The 20762-nt window shown below is 45.2% G+C and overlaps 1 protein-coding gene and 2 long non-coding RNA genes across 4 annotated transcripts in view; 1 reads left to right on the top strand and 2 right to left on the bottom strand.

Moving 5' to 3' along the window:
* Positions 1–20762, top strand: part of LOC111842431 (beta-1,3-galactosyltransferase 1) — a 101228-nt gene that overhangs the window by 3206 nt on the left and 77260 nt on the right. The window lies entirely within an intron of this gene.
* Positions 11554–13097, bottom strand: LOC140578913 (uncharacterized). The gene is made up of 2 exons (XR_011983184.1): positions 12432–13097; positions 11554–12338 (listed from the first exon to the last, which is right to left on the bottom strand). It is a non-coding gene; the product is annotated as an uncharacterized lncRNA (long non-coding RNA).
* Positions 18420–19553, bottom strand: LOC140578912 (uncharacterized). Its single transcript, XR_011983183.1, has 2 exons — positions 19298–19553; positions 18420–19204 (listed from the first exon to the last, which is right to left on the bottom strand). It is a non-coding gene; the product is annotated as an uncharacterized lncRNA (long non-coding RNA).

Raw genomic sequence — 20762 nt, 5'->3', positions numbered from 1 at the left:
TGTTCCTCCATGATTAAGAAAAATAATAACAATTAAAAAAGTAAAATACAGTAATTGCAGTAGGATGACAATGTGTAGTTCTACCTGTAGGGGGCGTTTGCTTTAATGCTGTATGGATGGGCTGCCACAGTGGCTCAGTGGGTAGCACCTCCTCTTTGTGTGGAACCTGCACACTCTCACTTTTGGGCTAGCAGGTTGCCCAGGTTGTTCTCCTACCTTGCTGCGGTTGCCTCCAGACTTCCTGTGAACGTGTCTAGGATGAGCAGGTGGAAGATGGATGGATTCAGCGATTTTAATGATGGCGGGGGGGGGGGGGGATTTAGCACCAGTGGTACTAGCCGTGTTTGGGATGCAGCTTTATATGGCACATGGTATCCATTCTGGGTCCAAATGTCCTACAATGGGGCGTGGCAAACCCCCACCATGATGCCACCTCAACAATTCCAACGCTAGAGGAGGTTTATGGTTTACCCACTCGATGTGGGCCGCGGGGTGTTCTATAACAGGTAGAGCCGGGGCCCAAGACAGACTATATCACGAAAAGGAGGATGGTATTTCTGAGTGTTCAAACTGCTCCACTGAAGCGGACTGGACTGGCCTGATAGGTCGAATATAGAGCTACATCAGAAGCAGCTTGCTAGGGGTGATACTCCCACCGCTCTTTGTGAGATGGGGGTGTTTGCTACAGCAGTAATTGCCAGGGTTGGCCCAGAATCCATGTTCCCTCAATCTCAGGCTCTGGAGTCGCTTGCCAGTGCTCCTGAGATCGGCCTCGTCTGAATAGACTGACTGATGTGCACGACTGGTGGGTCAACGGGACGCAGAAGCTGTCTGTGACTGACCCGTTTTATAGACAGAGCAGGCTGGTTATGAGCAGCATTGGTGCCAGAGATATTCTGATAGTCAGGCTCAAGATTTTTTTGGAAGGGCCCGGGGGGGTCCCCAACTATACAATTTGACAGGGCATATTTAGGGGGGGGGGGGGGGGGGTGGTTGATCGTGCAGTACGATCTCTTTTTTTATGGGTGGCAATTGAAGGCAGTGGAGTTAAACAAATATGTTAAATATTCACGATTTTTTACAATTTCTTTTAGGATGAATGTCTCCATTTAAAAATAAAATTTCATAAAAGACTGTGTCCTTGGTCTGTGCCATTTGGAGGAACACAACGGCCCATTTGGGGGAGCATGGCCGACGAATGCCCCCCCCCCCCCCGCCCCCCCAGGTTGTGATGTTTTTCATCAAGGATGTTTTGCTACATCCTTGAGAGCTATGTAACTCACCAAGCAGTTGGCTGTCTTTCTAAATAAATGGGCATGAGCTCCTACATAATAGAATAATGGTTGTTGTTTCTGAAAGATCTCAAATATGTAGTTGAATTTCAGAAACGCTTAGTTAGGAAATGAGGAAAAAAAGAGAGTATGAGGGCATTGGTTCTATACTGGTGAAGTGCTCTTAACTGAGAGAAAGGTGAGTATGATTTTAGAACAAATAAAATTGGTGCTCCACTGAGTAATGTTGGCTGAATTGATGGCATTACCTTCACACCAGTGTTTCCTGGCACTAACAGCCAGAAAACATGCTGGAATGAATTGAAGGAAATTTATTAAGCCCAGTGCCAGATTTAATTTTTTTTTAAAAAAATTTCGCATTTATAATAATTGTTTGCAGGGCATGGAGCTTGTAGATGACTGCTGTACGTGAATGCTTGGGCATTTTTTCAGATTTTTACAAGTTATGAAATACGATTTGAAAGCTTACACATGTATTACTTACCCACATGCTCATTAAACCTCCTGTTTTAGTGAAAAAATAAAATACATCCATCCATCTTCCAGGCGCTTACCCAGAACAGGGTTGTGGGGTGAAAAAATAAAATACAAAATAGATTTCCTACGTGCAAGGAATTGAAATCCGTTTTGGGGAGACTGTCTTCTAGTTTATTGTCACTTACACTGACTGCGGTGCTACCTGAGTATAGAATTCAAACCATCGCTGCTTTATTAAAAAAACATAATGTTCAACCATTTAAGTATTTCGTATTTTTCATTTTCAGCATTGGTACAGTTGTTTACAAGTCCTTGTAACCATATCAGGTTTGTTTAGTGCTGAATGTAACAACATTTATCCACAGTTATGTGGAATTAATGCTGCCACATTTAGTTACATAATGTTTAATTTAACCATACATGCATTTTTGTAACTATTTGTAAGTCTGGAGTCTACCCCAGAAAGCACAAGGAAGGTGACACCTGGAATGGGATGGCAGTTTAGGGTATACAGTCACACACATAGCTGTGCATTGTGGGTAATGGGCAGCGCATGCAAATTATCACTGAGCCAGGTGTGGGAATCCAACCCACAGTTCTGGAGGCATGAGGCTACAGTGCCCCCCCCCTGAGCTACCTTATGCAAGCTTTGATAAATTCATTAAACTCTAAAAGCACACAGACTCAGACTTTAAAATTCATTTTCAAAGTGAACTCATTCTGGCACTCTGCTGTGAAGGCGAAGGAATGGCTATTCAGGCTGATGATGCACATACTGTATCACTTGTACCTGCTGTATATATTTTTTTTATATATAAATTTGCACGCTACAGAATAAATGTGTGACAGCTGAATATCTTAAACACTTTTTTCTTATTCTCATCTCTCAACTTTACCGGCATTTAACAAGCAGGCCATTTGGCTGACATTAAGCTAGCTTGCGTAATATTCTTACAATGGTGCTAATAGGATGAGTAATCCATAGATGGATGTGTCAGGGATGGTCTTACAGACCCAACTGTGAGAAAAGGTGCCTTACAGATTGCAAGGGGCAGTACGAAGTATCGGTCACCGAAGACCAAAAATTCTGCTTACTTTGCGTAGTAAATTCCACTTGCTAAGAAAATATAAGCAACCAGAACCGCAAAACAAAACCCAGTAGATTTTCATAACAGAAAGTTATGAAGCAAGCACAGACCAGGAAATACAAGTGTATAGACACCCATTTTACTGGTGGGAATTTACTCGTTTGTTCTTGTTCATAACCAGTGTGCCGATCGAGCCGAGGACAAATACTGGAAATTTTTTGCCTTTTTTCCTTACTATAGAATGATAGTCCGTGCATGTTCTCCAGCCTCTCTAGTGACTCTTCAGTATTTTCAAACCGAATCTAAAAGCTGAGTGTATGTACTGAAAGAGATAAATGAATTAAACAAGAGCTGTATATATAGCATTTTTTATTCTTTTGATAATTCGCTTTTTATATTTGTAGATTGAATTAAAAGTCTGAATTTGAAATTTCCGCCTGGATTTAAAAAGAAACTGCTCAGTATTTCCACATTCCTAAATGCAAATTCGGTTAATACTGGGTCCAATTTGACTCATCGCTGATGAAATTCATTCAGGATAACATTATCCTTTTCGTCTCTTTATTTTAGGTGGTTCTCTGTCAGCCTTGGCTGTCTGTAATGCCCATGTGTGCTTTCTCAGATGCCCCAAGCTGAGATACTGTACACAGTCCAAGTAATGTCCATATGCTTCCAAGTGTATTATATAAATAATGCGAAACAACTTCCAGTCTGCAAAGATGGCTGTGACATTTGGTCTGTTCTTTATTCCAATAAATGCTTGTCTCTGCTTAAAACTGGGCCAGTGGCACGAGGCCTGTGTTTCCACAGCAATTCTGTTTCAGGCTTTCTGTCTGCAAGTGCCCTGATCTGACCCTGATTGAACTGTAATGTATACATACCGTATGGTCAGCTGAGTTGCAGGAGGAGGAGTGAGTGTTGTGCTACCAACTGGTTATGCACTGGGTGTAAACTGGTTTGTTTGTGGTGGTTCATTGTATTTAGAGTTTTTTTTTGTCATGATCCAGAATATATTTTGTTTTGTAGAACGAAACATTTTTTGGTGAATTTTGTTGTCAATATCAGACTGATGACAGAGACCTCCATGTGGCAGCCCTCATATATGCTGATCTGATATATCTACAAATCACAAAAAAGACATTTGCGCTGGGATGGCCATTCGTGGAAGTGTGTGTCATGAGGTGCAATGCATCCTGGGAAATAGGAGGCCATCGCAAGCCCCTCAGAGACGGTCACCGACCAAACTCTACGGGCAATTTAGACCGTCCGTTAATCTGCTCTCAGATTGTTGGAAATTGTTGGAGTACCTGAAGGACACTCAAGTGAGTTTGTAGAACTGAGCTGGACCTTGGATCAAATGTGAGATTCTGTAGCTGAGTAGTTCTGAAGCCTGGCTAAAGTAACCCGTATGTTTAATTCTGTTTGAAGTGGTCTGATAACAGGCTCACGATTGGGATGCCTGATGAACCAGACATTACTGAGAAATGGCATCTGTACGGTTGCCGGGAGACACTGACAGCCACCTAATAATATTAACAACAATCTCAGTTCTTGCTGTTTTAACCAGCTCTTACATTTTTAATGCATAGTAGAAGACATTGGTGACTGTTTCCCTCCTTTTTTAAATCTGGATGCCTCCTGTACCTCCTGGTCCAGCTATATAATGTTTTGATTCAATTTACCGTAGCTGCATAATTTCTTTCTTTCATTCGCTGCATACTTGAGATCCCTTAATCTTTTTTGACAACATCTACCAACTTTCTTCCCCTGCAGTTTCTCTTCCCTTGTCTCCTCATGAGGAAAGTTTTAATTTTCTTCCAAAGGATTTCACGACTCCATCAATGGTCTCTGATTCCTGAGCAATCAGGCTTATTAATCTAAATTTAGCACTAGAAAAAGAGGTTCATTCTCTCCCTGTGCTAATATCTGTATTATTGCCAATTAATTGATATTATTAATATGAATATTGTGGGGTATTGAGTGAAGATGTTCTATTAAGTTATACTTGGGGACTCCTAAAGTGTACTCCAGGAAAAAACGATTCACGTGTGAGCAGTTTGTCTTTGGTGTTTTTCCACAATCTGTCACGGATTATCTACAATTTTCCCGTGAAGTGCAGGTGCCCTGTTGTCCATTCCTAATGAGAATGAATTATTTTTAAATGTAACAAATTGTATATTGCATCGCATCTGTCCTCTTTGGCCCGGAGGCTGTCACTGCTGTCACCCAATTTCTGTGTGCTCTTTGCACTCAGTCCTCAGCGCGATCCTGAAATGCTGTCCAAGGGAGAATTCCCATAATATACCTCAAAAATAGATTAATGCAGGGCTTCTCTGGCTTTCACGGTTTTTCCATCATTTGAAAACACTGAGGCAGCCTGTTAATTACTTCCATAAATCCAATTACACACCATGCTGGACACTAGTACTGAGTTAGTGTTTATATTCCAGGCATTTGCGATTAAATGTTTATAGCATTGTTATATATTCAGAATTGCATTGGACCATATGCAGTGGTTCCTAAAGTGATATTTCCCATCTGGAAAGGTCTGATAAAACACCCGTAGGATGGCTACCTGTTGGATGCTATTGGATTGGACACTGTTGAATTGTGTAGGTTTCCACGCTCACTTGAGAGGACTTATCCTGATGGCGTTATTGTACTGATTGCTCACTGGCCAGTTTCAGGAGCTCCCCTCTTGTTATTGGCTGCTAAATTGGGAACTAGTTCTGGAATTTCTGTTTGTTTTATTTATGCTTTGAGAAATTGAAAGCAGATTTGATCTGTTTAAACCTCCAGCCTTGTTTGGCAATTTAACTGAGTTTCTCTGCAGCTTTCATCAGCTGTCCAGTTACACTGCCCTGGTCTGTGGGTCCTAGTCTGATTCCACAGCTCCATGGTCAAGTGGATCTTGGGATTGGTGCCATTGTAATCGCACAGAGGAAATTCAACCTCACCTGGCCTTCCCTTTGGCTTTCTGTCGGCCCGTTGTGGATTCGTTTACCTCAGAAGGCCTGTTTCGCTCTGTTTTTCGGTCTGTACTGTCACTGTGGCACTTTATAATCTTTTCTCGAGAATCAATTACGTAAGTGCCAACTTGTTTGAAGGCTCCTGTCGTTCTGCCACATGGAGCTGATCCGTAGGCTGTTTTGCGCATCAGTGTCTCATTATCACCTGCAGCACGGTGGGGGTGGTGGTGGTGGGGGGGGGGGGGGGGGGTGTGCACTTCTGTAGGGTCCCCAGCTATTTCAGAAGAAAAACCTGTTCCATCACCAATTACCCCATTAAAAGTGCCTGATTTGAATTACGTTTGAGGCCTTTCTGCTGAAAGCCCTGGAGTCTGTCAGTATGAGTGTTTGTTTAAAGACTGACCACACATCATGCCCATGCTGCCAGTTTCGCAAAGCTGCAGTGTCCCGACAACGACCCACCTCCAGTGAATCACGTTTATAGCCACTGAATGGCCCACTTTTATGTGCTCATTTCAAGGCTTCTGCTGGACAGGAACCGTCTTACTTGTGACCACTGGCTACAGTTCTCTTGATATCTGTTTGCGGTTTTCACGGAATGGGCGAGTAATGTCCAGAAGGCTTGCCGATTTCATGATCTCCACTTGCGACCCAAGGATCCGACAGCAGATAATCTCCTATCCCAGTTCTTCAGCCAAGTATCTCCTCTGCCTCTCATGTGGGGCAGCTCTCAAATCGCTAGACTTGTCGTAAGTGACTTGATGATCTAGCGGCGTTGACTTCCGCCCCAAATACAGAAATTTAAAAGCAGTGACTTCCGCCTCTGAAAAAAAAAACCACTGAAATCACCTGTGGCATCAGCAGGAACATATTTTATTTGCAAAGATGGTCAGTGGGGCTTCAGGTCATGTTATGCTTTTAGTAATATAATTTAATGAGCCGGAACATAATGTATTCTCCACTGACTGGATATAAGTTCGCAACCTGCACCTCCCACTGAGCTATCTGAGAATCACATTTTTTTTTTTCTCCAGTTGTACAGTCTCCTGTGGTGTGTGAATCAGCCATGGAAGGGGAGGAGTGAAAGAGTACAGGTCCGCTGCTTTAGCTATGAAAGCTTAGCGAACAGCCTTGCACAAGACAGAACTGGCACCAGATAATGGGCCAAAGTAATAGGAACATGCTGTACTGGTGTTCTAAGCATGGCTGTACAGCAATTTGGTTCCCGAGATTTACCAAAAAAAGATGCATGTCTAGGGCCTGATCCCAACATCGTTCCCTCATATGACAACTGTCTGAGACTTTCCATCGTGGCTTGTTCCTTTTAGTCTATAAAATCTTTTGTACTTGGGAGGAAAAAAAACCCGAGAATTTCTTTCTTGTCCGGCCCTCTTGAGAATGAAAGGGATGGAGAGAGAGAAGGAAAAAGTCGTTATTTCTGCCAGGATCTCATAGGTTTCCATGCGTGCTGTTCGGAGCTGATGTCTTCGAGTGGCCACCTGAAACGTCTTTGGAGAATGTTATTCGAGTCAAGAAATCCAAGGTTTGTAGAGGCTGTGTTTTGTTCGAGGCCTGTACTACATTAGAATCATTTTTAATTAGATTGGCTAACCTTAGCGGTTCCAATTTAGATAAGTTGCTCCGCACAAAAGGAACTCAGTACTATCTGAAGGCAAAAAAATTATTTGAATGGCAAATATAATTCTCTCTTTTTTGTATTTACAATCTATATGTTTTGTAGGTGCCGATAACCCCCAGCTTTGGCAGGAGGGAGAATTAGCATAGACTTTGATTCTGGTTTGTTCGTTGGTTTGTTTGGGAACATCCTCGTTTTTAGGCAGAAGATGTTGGTGTTTGATCATCAGCATCTGGGGGAAATATATTCAGGCTTCGTACAGCAAGCCGGATAATTCCATAAATACGTGATTGGATTTTACTAAAACACCAGGGTGAGAGTAGTTTGTCCTTGAGATGTTCTTGTCACTAGAAAACAAAGTGCACTTTTTTAAAATTTGGTTGCTATGGACAATTATTGGCTGTCTGGGTGTCATTACAGCCCAGTATTAAGCATACTTCTATACTGGTTTACTGAGTGTGTTTTATGACAGGAAAATCATGAAGCAGCATGGAAGATGAATTATTATTATGGGGTGAACGTTTTATAGACAGCTAACGTTTGCAAAAATACAGTGTTTATCTGCCTGAAGGAAGTCTGATTCATGCCATGAAATTACTGCATTTATTTCTGCGTAATACCACCTTCTGAAAAAGCATAGTCCACATTTTCTACCTGAAAACTTGTGTTCTAATCTGAAAAGCCCATCAAATTGACTAAAAGCAGGATTAAGGTATTATCACACTGTATTCAAGGAAATTGACATTTGGCAGTGGAGGCTGAAATTTGTCAAAATATCATGTAGCCGAAACAGCATTTAGGTTTTTCAGATTGTTGGTTGATTACTGCAAAGAAATTATATAATCGCATGGTTACACGTGCAAGAAAAACCTTCAAGAATTTGTGTCTTAAATTAAAAGATATTCAGTTCTCAAGTTGTTCTGTAGATAATATGGTGTTCAAATTGTATTTGCAAGTTCTAAATTACACACTTCTTCATAATAGTGGAAAAACAGTCTCTATTCATCAATAATGAATAATGTAGTTCCCTGACTTTCTATGTCTAAAGTGTTTCTTTAAAAATAGAGGATTAGTCACAGGATTCAAAGACTGACGATGCCTGTCCTTGTTTAGAGATCTGAATTAATTCAAGGAAAGGTAAGAACTTATATCCACCTTAATAATGCTTCAAGTCTGCAGATTTCATCCTGCAAACAAAAAGGGAAAATCTGAATTGTTCATTTAAATCATTTTCCCAGGAGACAGAGAAACCAAACTTCTCATTTGAAGGATGATTTGTAGGTTGACAGTTTGTCCATGACCATTTGACTCGTAGTTTGATTTCAAAGCTTGGCAGCTTTCTGTGAGCTGTATTTGATGAATTGCTTTAGATTATTTAGACAAATTCCATTTGGACCAAAGATATGGTTTAGCAGGGCAAATTAATATCTTTAATTTTTTTCAATGAGGTAAAATGATACTTTTTACATTTTGCATTTGAATACAAATGTACTTCGACTTATACAGTTCTTTAGAGACAATTCAAAATGAATGCCCTCATAACATCGGAGGACCGTTTACTCTCAGACGATGAATGGCAAGCCTATATCTGTGATTAACTCTGGGGCCACACTTTGATCGAATCTCAGTAGCACCCCTTTCATCTTAATGTAATGTTGATTTAATCAAACTGCACGAAGAAGCACTGTGTTTATGACCCGGAAAATTATGATGAGGAGGTACAATTTTGTGGAGATATGTTACCATGATCTTATATTGCATCTATTTAGCATTTATACATGCTATAATATTTTATATTGTTTTATTTGATTTTTAACTTTTGTTTTAATGATATTGTAGAATCCCTTTATATTGGCACATATTAGTATGCTAATGTTCATCACACATAAAATGTATATCATTTTAGATATATCCGTCCATCCATCTTTCAACTGTTTACTAAGGACATTAAGTTGGGTTTTTAAATATTTGTTCCATATTTTTCAGTTTGATCTGTTGGCACATTGGAAACACTTCAGCATCAATGGCCCTGCTTATAATTCATTTTAAAATGCATCTTGGGTGATTGGATAGCAAGTGGCCAACGCTAAATTGAAGTGTAAATGACCACCAAGACGCATTGTGATCTAGTCACTAAACCCACTTGCGGAGGTGGTCTATGACGCATTTGACCAGATGTCTTTTGTAGTGTAAACACTAATGCATCCTTATGCGTCCCCAACGAGGACTTTGCAATGTAGGGTATTAGGCTACGCTGTACCTGAGAGCATAGAGTGTATTCAGAAGTATAAATCAGCCAACGGTGTAGAATCTACGCCTTAGGTAGCACTGTAGCCCCTAATGCACAACTTTCACACCTGTGTCTATCCTGCGTCTCAAAGGTGTCCAGCTGACCACTTGTGTTCAGATTTTGTCACTGACCCGTGCATAGTATCAGGGCCAAAATCACCTGCTCAGTTTGGTTCTAGACAAAATGAAGTGTGATTCAGTCAGTGGTGTTGTTCTTGGCAACAGAAAATGTATACGAGGCAGGACTGTGGTATTTTAGTGCCATGAGTGAAACATAAAGTCAAATTTGACTTCAGGTGGAAAGGTATTTCACTGCACAGTGATACTAGTGTATGATTGTGTATTCGAGAAATAAAAAATTGAAACTTGAATCTTGAGGTTGTCTTAGTTGAAATTCAGTGTTTTCCAGAATAGAGATGTAGGTACCTTACTGCCCCCTAACCTTCTCCCTCCCCTTTCTCCGTAATGGTCTGTTCTAAATCGTGAAACCCGTTGATGTCTACATTTTGAGTTCAGCCAGCCCCCCTGCTTTCCTCTGGCTTCCCCACATCGCAGCAGCAAAGGCCCATGGGAATTCTTTTATTCTGCATTAAAAGAGATGCAATGCAGGCAGGTGTTTGCCTCATAAACCAGGTGGTCTAACTTCTGAAAAAAGCAGTAAAACAATAAGAACCATAGAGCTTGATCACTCCCCATTAAGGGATCACTATCGCATTACTATTACAAATATTTCAGCTAATAATTCCTGGTTTGCAAGACCTTAGCCGTCTTTGAAACCACAGTTTTGTGGCCAGGCGCTAGGTTTTGGCCACAATGGTCATTGTGGTAAATGGACACTATTTCTATTGAGTACAATACAGTATATGAATACGATGACCCTATCTTAGACTGACAAACAGTTGATGTGTACAGTAGAGCAAAGGCAACGCATATAGAATTCAGTATATATTTTTTCTCTCCGTGGCACAAAAATATTTTATTGCTAAGCTTTGTGAATGCCATTTATACCATTTTGTGACACAAACTAACAGTAACAGTTCAGTATGTTTGTTTGATTCGAGGGATTTTATTTCCACAGGACATCATAAGCAGCTCTTTAAAAGGCCTTGACTGTATTTAGTCCAGTGGTAAGCTTTTCAGTGGTAGGCGTTCTTCGATGGGAAGAATATGACTTTCCTTCTCTCGCGACTCCTAGCTTCCTGTCGCTAGGAAACTGCGCTTTAATAGCTTCTTCTTGGAGATTGCTACCAAGTAGCACGTAACTTTCTCCAAACCTTTGTCCCCTGCTTTATTGAAATGTGACAATGAGAAAGCTTTATGTGGCCTGTTTCTGTAGTCTTTATGAAAAATATTATTTTAAAAAAGTATTGAATAATGAGCACAGTGAATAAGCCATCTGACTATGGATTAGAAGATTTTAGGTTTGACTGCTGGCTGGTTCAGGCATCAGCCTTTGAGGGACTGTGTGTAGCTCGGTAGGTGTCTGTGATCAGAAGGTCACAGTCCTTGGTAGAAAACTCTCATCACCATTGGGCCCTTGACCGAGGCCCTTAACCCGCTGAAATGTTCCAGGGGCCACTGGATAAATGGCTGTGTGTGTCTATATATATATAAGTGTGTGTGTGTATATATATATGTAGCGAGTGGTGATGGTATACTCCCGAAGGGTACCAACCAATGGTACCAATAGCCACAAGTCAGCTCGACTACGCCACCCCAGGTACTACCCCCGGAGAAAGTTCGGTCGCCCTACACCCCGGGCCAAGGCACACAGGTCCGTTTACCATGAAAGCGGAGAGATATTGTTCGAACACAAATTTTATTAGAACTAAAACCACAAAATTAGTCAGTCACAACACCATAGGCCGAAGATACAGCCTGGACACCAGCAGCCACGTCTTGCCGGTCTGAGACTGGGCGCTGAACCCTAAAACAGCACAAGAAAACCCGGAAAATACATGCAATCATACAAGCCAACAAAAATATATATAACTACAAGCCACCACAATAATCACACAAAACCCAAAGAAAACACTGCAGTCAAGTAAAAAAAAATCAACCAAACAAATAAAATACATAGCCACATACCCGAGCGAACAATTTACATTGATAACACAAAACACATTTTTACCCATTCAAAACAGGACAACATATCAAACAGATAACGTAATACAATTAAAACAAAAACCAACCTTTGAAAAGTGAGGGACCAATCAGCCCCTCTAACACCGTCGCACGCAAGTAACCAGGCTTCCCCCCCCCGGCCAAACCGCTCCCCAGCTAAGCACCCGCTGGTGAATCTGCCGGCCACAGGCTGGACGGAATACAACAACTCAAACCGGAAGCGCTCAAAGCGCGACACGGTGCAAACGTCACTAAACAGCAGCAGTAGGGCAGCACAGAGCCGCCGTAGGCAGAACAGCAGTAAGGCAGCACAAAACCGCCGTAGGCAGAGCGGCAGTAAGGCAGCACAGAGCCGCCGTAGGCAGAGCGGCAGTAAGGCAGCACAGAGCCGCCGTAGGCAGAGCAGCAGTGGTTCCACGTAAGATGGAGCAGCAGTCACCGCCGCACCACAGCACACGGGACCCTATAGTAACAAAACAGTAAGGTAAGGGGCTAATTAATCATAAGGTAACGCCATCTACCCACCTACAAACCAGGCGAAACATTTAACTCACACCTTAGGAGAAACCCCGCTGCATTATTCCCAGCGTCAGGCGTCCTATCGCAGCTTGGACCATTTACACCACCCAAGGGCTGAACCCCCGGTACAAGATGTCCCGACCACTAATCCCGGAACAAACCGGGAATCCAACAATTACAATAACCGCCGAGAAGGAGCATAGCGCATCTGTGCTAGGGTAACCCTTATAGTCTGAGCGCCCTCTCCTATTGGCTACTCACCCCCCAGGGCTTAATAACACACACGTTGTTATTGTTTCCTCCTCCTACTACAGTCTACCCCCATCTCTTTTCATCGTCGCCCCGACGATGGCACAAGCCAAAGAGAGAAACCACTACATCCATGGCCTAAACGAAGCAATCACAGCATTAGATGCAGAATCTAATGAGCGCACGGCCTCATGCCCCCCCCCCAATGGCCTAGGCAGATGATGGATATTGGAATGCCGGCCAGCAGTAGGTCGTACAGTCCGCCGAAGGGTCACCCCCCTAATGTCTACATTATTAGCTAATGGGGCTGCCAAGGGAGCTGACGGTTCGCTGGTTAGAGCCAAGTCCACCGAAGGAGTTTGAATAGGTTCCACCTCACCCGGTATCTGAGACACCTGCGGAGTAGCTGCCGACACCAAAGCTGGAGCTGACGAGATCACAGTCAACACCTGATCTTCTGACCCTAAACACAACAAGTCACCAACCACTGAATCCTCATCCTCCAACTGTGGCAGGTCTATTAATGGTGGAGAACTAACTGCCACACCTGTAGGAGGGTCAATTCCCACCACTGCCTTCAATAAATTACGATGGACTCTCCTTACCTTAGCCTGATCAGTCAGGGGTGCCACAGTGTACACAGAGCCACCGGAATCAGGTGCCTGTAAAACTCTATACACTACCGAACCCCACAAATCCTGAATTTTATGCCGACCCCTGGCATTGGTCTCCCGTAACAGCACACACTGACCCTCAACCAAAGGGACATCCCGAACATGCTGATCATAGTTCCTTTTCCGACGGGCTGCAGCAACCCTTAACCGTTCTCTAGCACCATCAGCCGCATCCTGTAATCGGGCTTGATGCTCTTTGACCCACTCATGAACATACCCCCTACCAGGTTCCTGAACTCTACCAAGTAGAAAATCCACCGGGAGCCTAGGCTCCTGGCCAAACATCAAGAAAAAGGGGGACTCACCCGTGGCCTGATGGGGAGTTGTGTTATAGCAGTACAGTAACTGCGGCAGACAGGAATGCCAATCTCGCTTGCGAGACACCGGCAGCGCACGAAGTAAGTTATGAAGCGTCCTGTTGAACCGCTCGCACTGCCCATTCCCAGCCGGGTGGTATGGAGTAGTGCGGGAGCGCTCAACGCCATAAAGATCACAAAGCTGGCGAATCAGAGAGCTCTCAAAATTACGGCCCTGGTCGGAATGAATCCGAATGGGGACACCAAATTTGTAAAACCATTCCGAAACCAAAACCTGCGCCACAGTGGTGGCACGTTGATCTCGAGTAGGGATGGCCAGCGTGTACTTACTAAAAATGTCTGTCATAACCAGAACATTCTCCAAGCCATTGCTAGCAGGCTCCAACACCGTGTAATCTATCGCCAAGATTTCATTAGGCTTTGATGCTAAAAGATGCCCCATATAGCTATGAGCTACTGGCTGATTGTCCTTCGCTACCTGGCATCTCTCACACATCTGGCACCACCCAGCCACCTCTGAAGACATACCGGGCCAGTAACACCGTGATCGCAGAAGCCCCAAGGTCCTCTCTACCCCCTGGTGGCCATGCTCCTGATGGAGCTGTGTCAAAACCTCCTCCTTCAATGCAGCTGGTAGTAGCAACTGAAGTTCAGCCTCCCCCCCATCGGGATGAAAAACCTGCCGGTACAAAATTCCTTCCCTCTCCACCAACCGACCCCATTGTCGCAACACCACCAACACAGGCTGGGAAAGCTGTTTCCGCTCCTCAAAGTTGGGGCGCTGCTTCCGCCTCCAAAACACCAAAACCTCCTTCAAAATGGGGTCAGCCTGCTGAAGCACACAGATGTCCACCGGGGAATGCCGTGGCAAGACTGTAATTGCCGCTTGAGTCCCTTCAACCTGACGGGACTGCAAAGCTTGCCGTAAAGGCCCAGGAAGCAAAGTGCCAGGGACTATACCCTCCATCTCCGAGGCACTTGATGGATGCTGCCGAGATAAAGCATCCGCATTTTTATTACTCTTCCCTGACCGATACTTAATCTCAAAATTAAAACCCGCAAGCTGAGCAGCCCACCGTTGCTCAGTTGCTCCAAGCTTTGCAGTAGACAAGTAGCTCAGTGGGTTATTGTCGGTATACACAATGCACTTATGCCCCAGCAGATACTCCCGAAATTTTTCAGTCATGGCCCACTTCAGTGCCAGAAACTCCAGTTTCATAGAACTGTAATTCTGCATGTTACGCTCAGTCGGCCTCAGACCTCGACTGGCGAAAGCTATTGGCCTGACCCTACTATCCTGCTCCTGTGAAAGTACTGCCCCCAGGCCGCCATAACTGGCGTCCACCTCCAAAATAAATGGCTGTGAGAAATCCGCATAGGCAAGCACCGGCGCAGTAGTCAGCTTGGTCTTGAGAGCTTCAAAACTATCAAAACATTCCACAGTCCAGCTCTCGATCAGACCCGGCCCTCCCTTCCCTTTGGTCTTTGAGCCACTAAGCTCTGCAACCCACCTGTGGAGGGGGGCGGCCAGCTTGGCAAAACCCTCTACAAACCGCCTATAATAGCTAGCAAAACCCAGAAAAGAGCGCAACCCTGATGCAGTGGTGGGAAGTGGCCAATTAGCCACTGCTTCTACCTTGGCTGGGTCCGTAGAGACCCCCTCCTTCGAGATCACATGGCCAAGGTAGCGTACCTCAGACTGGAAAAAAACACATTTGCTCAATTTGACCTTAAGACCCTCCTGCTGGAGTCGGCTCAACACTACCTCCAACCTTTCCAGATGTTGTTCCACGGTGGAGGAGAACACAACAATGTCGTCAAGATATAACAATAAGGACTGGCCCTGTTGGTCCCCAAAAATCCTCTGCATCAGCCGCTGAAACGTGCCCGGGGCATTGCATAACCCAAACGGCATACGATTAAATTCGAATAGCCCAAAAGGCGTACAAAATGCCGTCTTTGGACGATCCTGCTCTGCCACCATTACCTGATTGTAACCACTGGCCAGGTCTAAAGTAGAAAACCAGCGGGCCCCAGTAAGGGCATCAAGAGACTCCTCAATCCGAGGTAGGGGAAAAACATCCTTTCTGGTCTTATTATTCAACTGCCTGTAGTCTACGCACAGGCGCAAGCTACCATCCTTTTTCCGGACCAGAACAATAGGAGAAGCATAGGGACTACTGCTTTCCTTAATCACCTGTGCCTCCAAAAGCTGATTAATATGCCCTTTCACCAACTCATATTCTGAAGGTGGTATACGCCTATAGCGCTGTCTCACTGGGGCCTCATCCATTAATGGAATCTCATGCGTAATCAAATCTGTACACCCCAAATCCCCATCATGAACAGAAAACACTGACGCAAATTTCCTCAGCAGGGTTTTGACTCGAATCTGTGCCTCAGCCGAGAGTGAGGAGAGGTCCAGAACCTCCACTGGATCCAAGGCTGCCATGGTTGCAGACTGAAATGCCGTAGTGGATACCCCAGATGACACCTCAGTAACTCCAGTAGGGAGGCTCACCACGCTAACCTCACCCAACGTACCTAGAAGGGTATGGGGGTAGAGAAGCACATCAGTGGCCCCCACATTAGTGACAGAGACATACACAGTGCCCCGCACCACCCTAACCAACGCTGGGGAAGCAAGCAGCCCAGCAGGCAAACCAGTCTCAGGAGGTTCAAACATTACAGTGCCACCAGAAAACTGCTCTGAGCATGTCGCAGCCACCAGCTTCATCGTCCCACCTGGAACGCGGCAGGCCCTCCTACCACGAACCTTAACCCTACCAGAGACAACCCGAAGAGCTGACTCCTGATCATGACACTGATGTAATGCCTGCACAACTGGTTCAGGGGCCTGACACAAGCCAGGCTGTTCAAACAACAACAAGCCATGCTGGGAAAACAACTCTCGGTAACACCTCTTGATCACATTCATACCCAATATGCCTGGAAATTGGGATGGTAACCCACCAGGGGGGTCCCTAACCACCAGTACTCCACACCCCTTCATCCACTTCCCACACAGATTAATATCTAGCTCGAGATAGCCAATATAGGGAATAGCTAGTCCATTGGCAGCTCGAAGCTCTAACCAGTGGCAATCCCGAAGTCGCTCATGACCCAAAGGCACAAAATACTGCTGGAAGAAGCTCTGAGTGATAGTGGACACCATAGACCCAGTGTCAACCAAACAGGGCACCCTGACGCCACTCATGTCCACCTCCAAATGGGGGCAAGGTGACACTAGCTGGGAAGCATTCCCCAAATTACTTGAGCCCGTAACAGTCCCAACTGAACTTTGGCCCCCCAGTTCAGTGGGCGCTAGTTTTCCGCCGGCTGCACCGGACGAGACTGACTATTAGGCTGTGAGGATACCCGTTGCCGGGACAGATTACCAGGAGAAACGCGCAAACCATCACACTCCCTGGCGAAGTGACCGGGCTGCCGACAACGCCGACATATTACAGGGTCCTGCCGAAAGGCCCGATCACGCTGACTGGGGTTCTGCAACAGAGCAACACTCTGTGTGAGCTGAGTCAACTGCTCCTGCTGACGCTTCAAGAGCTCTCTCACTTCCTCCAGTGCAACCGACTGAGATGAAATACCAGCACCCTGAGGACCACCACGAACCCCATACTGAATACCGAACACTGCAGGCACGGAACTACTCCGTCCACGTGCACCACGGGGCAGGCCCTCACGCTCCCACCTAATAGCCTCCCCTCGAACATCCAACAGCGTAGCCATAGGCTGCCGGCGCACCAATTGTTTCAATTCACGGCGCAAAGTGCCATCTAGCACATGTTCAATGAATTGATCCCGCAGCAACACCTCTGCATTCTCCATGTCAGCTGGTGCACGCTGTTTCACAGCCTCCATAAGGCCCATTAAAGCCAAGGAGAACTCCTGAAGAGATTCCCCATCCTCTTGCCTTCTAGCAAAGAAGGCTTGCTGTAAGGACACATAGGATTCAGTACACCCATACAGTTCCCTTAAGATGGCCATTATCCTCACTGGGTCTGTTCTATCCTGAGGACGGTACTTTATCTCCTCCCTTGCTTCCCCCTCCAGATGATCAAACAAGAAAAATGCCCGATCTGCAGTAGACAAATGACGCGCCCTCATACTTGCCTCCACTTCCTCCAACCACTCAGTTAACCCTATACCTGTTTTCCCCCTAAAAATTGGGCATTTCCTATCCCTAGGGACAAGAACCATACGTTCAACAACAGGAGGACCCATACTGGGCATGGTGGATTGAATGGGGTTAACCATACTGGCACTAGGCCCTGGGGCAACAGGAACCGGCTCTCGGCGCAACCTCTCATTCTCAGCTTGTAGCTGAGAAACAAGCTCCCTCAACTCCTGTAACTCCTCAGCCATATCTACAACCCAACTAAAAGCTGAGCTATCCTGTATAGTATGGCACTCAAATTACAGTGGCGCGAAACCGTATCTTGGACAATTCAGGAACATCCAAAGAGATTCCCAAGGAACCAGCTGCTGCTCTGCCTCTCCAAACTGAAACTACCCTTTGCAAAACAAAAATTACACAATCACAAAATTAAAAAGAACAAACCTCCGCTAAAAGATGATCCTGCCGACTGCGCCACAATGTAGCGAGTGGTGATGGTATACTCCCGAAGGGTACCAACCAATGGTACCAATAGCCACAAGTCAGCTCGACTACGCCACCCCAGGTACTACCCCCGGAGAAAGTTCGGTCGCCCTACACCCCGGGCCAAGGCACACAGGTCCGTTTACCATGAAAGCGGAGAGATATTGTTCGAACACAAATTTTATTAGAACTAAAACCACAAAATTAGTCAGTCACAACACCATAGGCCGAAGATACAGCCTGGACACCAGCAGCCACGTCTTGCCGGTCTGAGACTGGGCGCTGAACCCTAAAACAGCACAAGAAAACCCGGAAAATACATGCAATCATACAAGCCAACAAAAATATATATAACTACAAGCCACCACAATAATCACACAAAACCCAAAGAAAACACTGCAGTCAAGTAAAAAAAAATCAACCAAACAAATAAAATACATAGCCACATACCCGAGCGAACAATTTACATTGATAACACAAAACACATTTTTACCCATTCAAAACAGGACAACATATCAAACAGATAACGTAATACAATTAAAACAAAAACCAACCTTTGAAAAGTGAGGGACCAATCAGCCCCTCTAACACCGTCGCACGCAAGTAACCAGGCTTCCCCCCCCCGGCCAAACCGCTCCCCAGCTAAGCACCCGCTGGTGAATCTGCCGGCCACAGGCTGGACGGAATACAACAACTCAAACCGGAAGCGCTCAAAGCGCGACACGGTGCAAACGTCACTAAACAGCAGCAGTAGGGCAGCACAGAGCCGCCGTAGGCAGAACAGCAGTAAGGCAGCACAAAACCGCCGTAGGCAGAGCGGCAGTAAGGCAGCACAGAGCCGCCGTAGGCAGAGCGGCAGTAAGGCAGCACAGAGCCGCCGTAGGCAGAGCAGCAGTGGTTCCACGTAAGATGGAGCAGCAGTCACCGCCGCACCACAGCACACGGGACCCTATAGTAACAAAACAGTAAGGTAAGGGGCTAATTAATCATAAGGTAACGCCATCTACCCACCTACAAACCAGGCGAAACATTTAACTCACACCTTAGGAGAAACCCCGCTGCATTATTCCCAGCGTCAGGCGTCCTATCGCAGCTTGGACCATTTACACCACCCAAGGGCTGAACCCCCGGTACAAGATGTCCCGACCACTAATCCCGGAACAAACCGGGAATCCAACAATTACAATAACCGCCGAGAAGGAGCATAGCGCATCTGTGCTAGGGTAACCCTTATAGTCTGAGCGCCCTCTCCTATTGGCTACTCACCCCCCAGGGCTTAATAACACACACGTTGTTATTGTTTCCTCCTCCTACTACATATATATATATAAATATACACACACACACTTCACAGGTATTGTATCCATACTGGTTAGGGAATGTAAATTTATACGTGATTAATGTGCTTTATAATCCACCGAGATCGTGTGGCTGTGCACAGCAGCTAAAGCTCTTAAAGCGGCTCTTCGGGATGCACGGGTGGCTCCGCCCCCTCGTGAGCCTTCCCTGGCTGCCCATTAACACCCCATCCATCTACACGGCGACAGCAGAGGCAGCCCTGCGAGGGAGGAAACGGCCCCTTATCCACATCTTCCAAGCCCGATCGAGAAGTGCCACATACCATAATACGGCAGTGTGAAAACTGTGTCTAGGTTGATTTATTTATTTTATTATTATTATTTTTCCCCGCTGTCAAAAACAACTAGTAAGAAAACTGCCTAAAGCAGAAGTGACGTACAAATGGAAAAAATAAGCATCAGGACGTCCCGTGACAGCTTAGGGAAACAGCTGGAGTGTCAGAGTCAAAGTGTGGAAATGATCTTTTTCTTCAAGGCAGACGGTGGGGATATGGGTGAGGAAGTCATTTGAAGGCAAAAAGCCAGATTTTTTTAAAATATGGTCACAATAAACTGTGCGGCATATCTGCTGTAACAGGGAAGGAAAGCCGCCTTGATTTCAGCGGTTGTAAAACCATTTCCACTCTATCCGTAATGTTTTAACAAACATGTGTTTCAACTCTAAGGGGGATCATTATGTGCAAATTGTTACAGTATGAATATGCAGGTTTGCATGTAGAAATTCGGGGCCTCCTGACAAAATGTCACCTTGGGCCCCCCTGCCCAGTTTTATATATAAAATTACCTATTGATGTGCTGGACCCCTGAATCTGCCAGGGTATCTGTGCCCCCCTGAATCTGCCAGGGTATCTGTGCCCCCCTGAATCTGCCAGGGTATCTGTGCCCCCCTGAATCTGCCAGGGTATCTGTGCCCATCCAAACCCCCTGCGAATACACCTTTAGTATATTCCCCTGATTTGTATAACTACCCCTTTTTTATTGATTTATTTAATATTCTATTTACTTTTTAATACATTTTTTGTTTATTCTGTCATGGTATATCAGGGCACGGACCGAGGAAGTAAAGGCAGGACTTTTATGGGGTTTAATCGAAGGGACGACAAGCAGGACCATTGAACAGGCAAAACGGGAGGGTCAGACCAGCAGGGC

The sequence above is a fragment of the Paramormyrops kingsleyae genome, chromosome 1 (genome assembly GCF_048594095.1).
Source record: "Paramormyrops kingsleyae isolate MSU_618 chromosome 1, PKINGS_0.4, whole genome shotgun sequence".
Classification (NCBI taxonomy): Eukaryota; Metazoa; Chordata; class Actinopteri; order Osteoglossiformes; family Mormyridae; genus Paramormyrops; species Paramormyrops kingsleyae.
The sequence above is the reverse complement of the archived record's forward strand: the minus strand, read 5'-3'. Positions and strand labels throughout refer to the sequence as shown.